Consider the following 5,885-nt stretch of genomic DNA (forward strand, 5'->3'; position numbering starts at 1 on the left):
TGTGCGTGCTGGAATTCGAACCTGGGCCTTCTGCAAGAATAGCCAATGCTCTTAAGCAATGAGTCATCTCTCCAGCCCCCATGTCCTTTTTTTTCTTAGCATAAACTTAAAATATAAACTTAATCATTTCCTTGTAAGCTATACCATCGTAACAATCAATAAAAACCAACTCCTGTTTGAAAAACACATAGACTATTTAGAGGCTTCATGTTTTAAAAGTGTTCATTGTTAAGATGTTTTTTTCAAGAAGCTGAATGTTTCACTCATAAAAATGGTTATCCGAACCTAAGAGGCTTGAAAATAATTTCAAATGATATACATCAAGCAAGGTCAAAACAATTAAAAATACTGGTTTTCACTTGCTGTGCAAGAATGAAGACCTGGGCCGCCCATGGAGCTATGTCTGTCTATAATCCTGACATTCCTATGGCAAGATGGGAGGCAGAGATGGGAAGATCTCAGGAAGCTCGTGGGCCAGCTACCTGTTGTATGCCACAGAATAAGAGACCCTGTTCAAGGTTCAAGGGGAGCACTGACATGCAAGGTTATTCTCTGACCTCTACATATGTGCTGTGGTGCACACATTCCTGCACTCACATCAACATGCAGACACATAGAAATTTGAAAAAATCCTTTTTCTGTTTCTTTTTTCACATTTTAATTTTGAATATATTTAATGATGTATATGTTTGTGGGATTAATACCTAAATGTACATATTGGGGGCTAAATGCTTAATTTTTTTTACAGCTGATTTGTATTATTTAAAATGGTGAATTAAAAGCATTTCTAGTTTTGATAACACAAAGCTCAAAAGGTAAAGTGAACTGAAGAAAGTGTCTTGGGCACCTTACATCTTTTTATCCCATTTTTGGGATAAGATGGGAAGCCATCTCATACTTTAAATTTTCTTTTAAATTCCCTCCCTCCCGCCTTCCCTCCAGGCCTTCCTCCCTTCCATTTGTTTATAGTGTCTCTCTTTGCAGCTCAGGCTGCCTGGAATTCAGATCCTCCTGCCTAAACCTTTACAGGGTTGGAACTACAGGCACACAGGTCAACATCTGACTCACACTTTTTCAATATATGCTACTTTCATGGCTATTCTAAGGGGGTGGCATAGTATGGCATTTGTATCTATTGGAGTATTTAACTTTTAGCCCATGTCCTATACTTAGTATGGTAACTCTAGGTGCAGAGACTTGAAGTCTGACACACCAGTCTCCATGTGAAGACCTGTCGGTGATCTGACAAAATAGTCTCTCTGTAATTTTATTTTCACAATGAGCTGTTTGTCCCCCTAGTCCTTGAGTGCTCGATCCACTCGTCTATGGCAGTTCACAGGCAGAGGGAGGGCAGGATGGTCTGGGTGAGGCTACAGTCTTGGGTTGTTCAACGGGGGAGCTTAATGGCTTTCTCTGGGTTTCCCTTCCCCTGACTGCGTTTCCCTCCCTGCGCCTCACTTTTCTTCAGCGTAAAACCCAAGCGAATGAGAATTTAACACATTAAGCCTGAGCTGCTTTTGACCCTGAAGCGGGTGGATTCAGGCAACCTTCTGAGAGAAGTCTATGGCAAATAGAAACTGGGCGTTGGCTCTGCTGAACGTGGAATACTGAGTTTTGGAAGAAACAAAATAAGCTATTCTCTAAAATATTCAGATGTTGAGATGAACCAAGACTGGTAACAATTTTAGGAAATCAGCAATAGTGCAGGTTCCTTTCTGACTCTGAACACTAGGTGGCAGTGTGGGCACAGGAGGAAGACCCTCGGCACTCCCTCTCCCCTTCCTTCTCTTTTGGGTTCTGTAACTTTTCAGTCAGATTTTGCATCACCAATTCCTCCATATTAGAAGTCTGAGGACACCCCAGCGCCAAGTCCTACAGGACACTGGCTGAAGGATTGACTGGGCACTTAAATGATTAGTACCTGGAACGGAACTGCGTCCTTCCTTCTCCAGAGGTGCGCACTGACCTTCAGGTGAGACCCAGGGCGCCAGGTCTCAGCAAGCCCTGGGCGATTGTGGTTTTCCAGAAGAGCTGTCAGCTTTGATGGAGGCTGCTGGGTCTTAGGAACCACAGTGCCCGCCTAGCTAATGAGACCACCACCTTTGCGGGTGGGATGTTGCTGCAGTCATTTCTTTCTGATTTGCTCTGTGGGAGAGGCAATGTGGGCCAGGACACTGGCTTTAAAATACTTTAAAATACTGCCTTTTTTTTTTTTTTTTTTAAATCTTTTTAGATTAAAAACAAAAACAAAAACCAGGAGCTTCTCTGAGAAAGATAAGAGTAAATTGCTGTGAAAATGAAAAAATAAAATAAAATAAAAATACAGTGACCCCAGAGGCAAAGGCGTATGAATCACAGCCAGGAATATGAGTGCTTGGCTCCTTTGTGTTGGATTTTCAGGGTGGAGTCCAGAGAATTCCCATTAGACAGATCAATTCTGTGGTGTTTCTGAGCAGCATATCATATATCTCCATATATGTGTGTGTTTGCATATATATACAATGTATACGCAGTCTTTCTGTGGAGCTTAAGTGGATGCCTGACATCATGAATATTCTATGAGTGCCAGGCTACCCAGACAGTTGACCTGGTTACCAAGAGAGTGTGCTTCTATATAGCATGGCTATCCTCATATTTGTGCACCCTGTGGGACAAAGGGATGATTTATAGACTGGGTGGGTGGAACAGGACTATGGGAGACTTCAGCATGTCACTCAGAACAATTTAAAACCCAGGAAAATTTCCATTTAATGTTTTAGGACCATTATTGGACATGAGTTTGTGAAACTAGGGAAAGCAAAGCCTCAGCTAAGGAGGCACTACTGTGTAGCCACACACGTCATCATTTAACCTATGAATGGCAAGAAGCCACTCTGTCCAGACCTTGATCTCAGCAATGCAGATAAACAAATGAATCTGTTCACAAGAAGCTCGGATTATAGTGATGGAGAGGCACCCTCATGTCAGCTGTGAAGTAAAGTGGATAAAGGGATAAGGTAGAGTGGAACGAATGAGATTCTGGTCAACATAGGGGTTTTCTTGGAAGGATTCCTGAATATGGTGATGTCTGTGCATGAAGCCAAAGGACAAGGTGTGTGCATCTCTAGAGGGACAGTTTATCAGGCACAGGGAAGAGCATCCACTTGCTCTGAAGACATTGGAAGAGAAAGCCCAGATGGACAGGAGCAGGTGCAGACTGACAGAGCCTGAAGCCTGGAAACTCTGCCACCTTCTTTTAAAGAAGAGACTATCAGATTAGATAGGAAAATTATATTTAAGATAAAATCCCAAGAAATCGCACATTTAAAAATCTTCTTGTATTGTAAAAGCATTAAAATCCAGGGAAGGCATTCTGACACATATGTAGAATGATTTCCCCTCTTTTTTCAGCTTCATACTCTTTGATTGTTTCTTTATACAGCTCTGATGGTACAATACATTTTAAGAGGTAACAGATAATTTAGTCTTTCTTTTTAGCATGGTTGAACAAAATATTGGCAGTTGATACATTTAAGTTTCACAATTTTTTGGCTATACCATGTAAATTTCTAAGAACTGCAATATTGGAAAACCATCCTTGAAATTCCCTTCACTTCATTAAAAGATTTGTAAGAATTTTCCACCGACTTGCTTCTGATTCTGTTCATATTTAAGCCTTGGTTTTTCCTATGACTGAACTCGTTTAAAGCTGATTACCACATCCACTTCTCATTTGATTCTACCCTCATCTATTCACATGAAGACATTGTGGGGTGTGGCAGCTTGGAGGGCGGAGACGTTTCCTAAAAGTAGTTTCTGTAAAAGCTAATAGCATGCAAAAGTCCCATGACAATATTGCACAAATAGCAAATCCTTCCATAAACTTGCCTTTAGCTAGGCCCCTAAAATACTCATAGCTACTCCCATTTCTTTGTGACAAGAAGGGAAATGTGATAGAGGGAAAATGGGATGAAAAGAGAGTTCTTAACTGACCATGGTTATGACATTTTTCTCTTGGAAATTACAAAATCTTAAGAGCATGTCGGCATTGCTATTCAAGAAATGGCCTTGAACCTAAAGCTTCATTAACACAGTAACTCACCTATGCTCAATGACAGGTGTTCTTGCCCTACTGTGAGGTCATTGGGAGACAAGAAGCCTAAGACCTTTGGGTTTGTTTGGAATATTTATATAATCCAGTATCCAGAAATACACAACACCTATGGCAGGTAGATTTCCCATCTCAGAGTTGTGCTTCACAGCAATGGAACTGTGATGGAAACACAATCCCTTAGGGGTTGTAATTTTGCTGAAAATGTAGTGCTGAATGAAGGGCATGTGGGACTGGGAAGTTAGTAGTCTTTCTTTAAATTTTGAAATATGTGTGTGTGTGTGCACATGCACACGTGCATGCATGGACGCCAGAAGTCAATGTCGGGTGTCTTCCTTTATCACTCTATGCCTTAGGCAGTCTCACTGAACTTGGAGCTCACCAACTGGCCAGAATGGATGTGTCTCAGTTTCCCATCTGTAAAATGATTATTATAATACAGTTCATGCAATGGTAATGAACTTTTGGTTTAACAGCACATGGCATAAATTATTGAATCTATGTTATGTTTGTTTTTAAAAACTTTATATTTTTAAATTTTATTTTATTTATTTTGCTTATGTGCATATAAAGTCACTACTTTAATGTTGTGTACATCAAGACTAACAAAGATGAATATAAGACAAACTTCTGTCCATGAACACACGCTGTATTACAGTAAGCCCAGTTTGTATTCCACCATCAAGTACAGTTTGCACATTCATTCACTTTGTGATGGATCATTAAGGATATCCCCAAACCAATGGTCTCATCAGTTCTCCTCAAAATATCCAGTGAGAGGTTTGAGCTTGAAAGAAATAGAAGACATTGAACTTGCCTCACTGCCTTGAATTTTATTTGTAATTTCAGTGGAACAAATAGACCCTGGATATTCCTCACTGTGGAAGAATTCATTTCATCTTGGTCGAGCTGAAAGTACAGAAGACAACATAATTTTTTTTCTAATAATTCAAGAGGATGACTGGATAAGAGTTCATTTTTCACACAAGAAAACCCTTTCTGAAGAAGATCATGACTTTTAAAAGGCCCAGTTGCTGAAAGTTCAGTGAATGAAATCTTGTATTTTAGTTATAATCTGAGTTTTCTGGAGTTCATCTTTGGCCCGCTCTTGGGACACCTTTTCAACCCACTAAACATTTTATTTTTAATTGACAATTATATATATATATGTGTGTGTGTGTGTGTGTGTGGAATACAATGTAATATTTTGATGAATGTATGCAAAGTAGAATAGTTAAATCAGGCTAATTAATGAACACACCCTCTCCAAGATTTACTATTTTATTATGAAAACATTAAAATTTTTCTCTAAAATTTAAATTAGATAAGATATTGCTGACTGCAGTTGCCATCTGTGCAGCAATTCACTATGGTGTGTTGCTCTTGTCTAACTGAACTTTCCCCCTTGTGACCAACATTTCCCTTTCCTGTTTATCCAGGTCCTCTTGCTTTTGCCAGTGGTCCACAAGCTACTCTCCAGGTTTCTCCACATCACTGATCCTGAACCTCTGCCCTTTGTAATCACCCCTCACTGATAAGAGAATCCCTTGGGTTTTATGGTGCCAATTGTGGACCTGTATAAAAATTAATCAGAATGGGACTTTTCCCTGAGCAACTTGAAGGACCTAATCTAGCTAGTCATACTTTAAAACTATCAGAGCATAAGTCCCCCCTCCCAACAAATGTAATTTAGAAGATGCGACTGCTTCAGATTGAATCACAGGTGGGTGAGAACCCATCCCCCCTCAGTATTATTGTCCTTCACTTCCAGGGACCTGGGAACCCCCAAACCTTG

General features: G+C 40.1%; 1 pseudogene; it reads right to left on the reverse strand.

Moving 5' to 3' along the window:
- Window positions 1–4,742: 4,742 nt before the first annotated feature.
- LOC103740326 lies at window positions 4,743–5,185 on the reverse strand (annotated as a pseudogene).
- Between the last annotated feature and the right edge of the window lie 700 nt (window positions 5,186–5,885).

Source organism: Nannospalax galili, unplaced genomic scaffold, assembly GCF_000622305.1.
Source record: "Nannospalax galili isolate Female #2095 unplaced genomic scaffold, S.galili_v1.0 scaffold181, whole genome shotgun sequence".
Taxonomy (NCBI): domain Eukaryota; kingdom Metazoa; phylum Chordata; class Mammalia; order Rodentia; family Spalacidae; genus Nannospalax; species Nannospalax galili.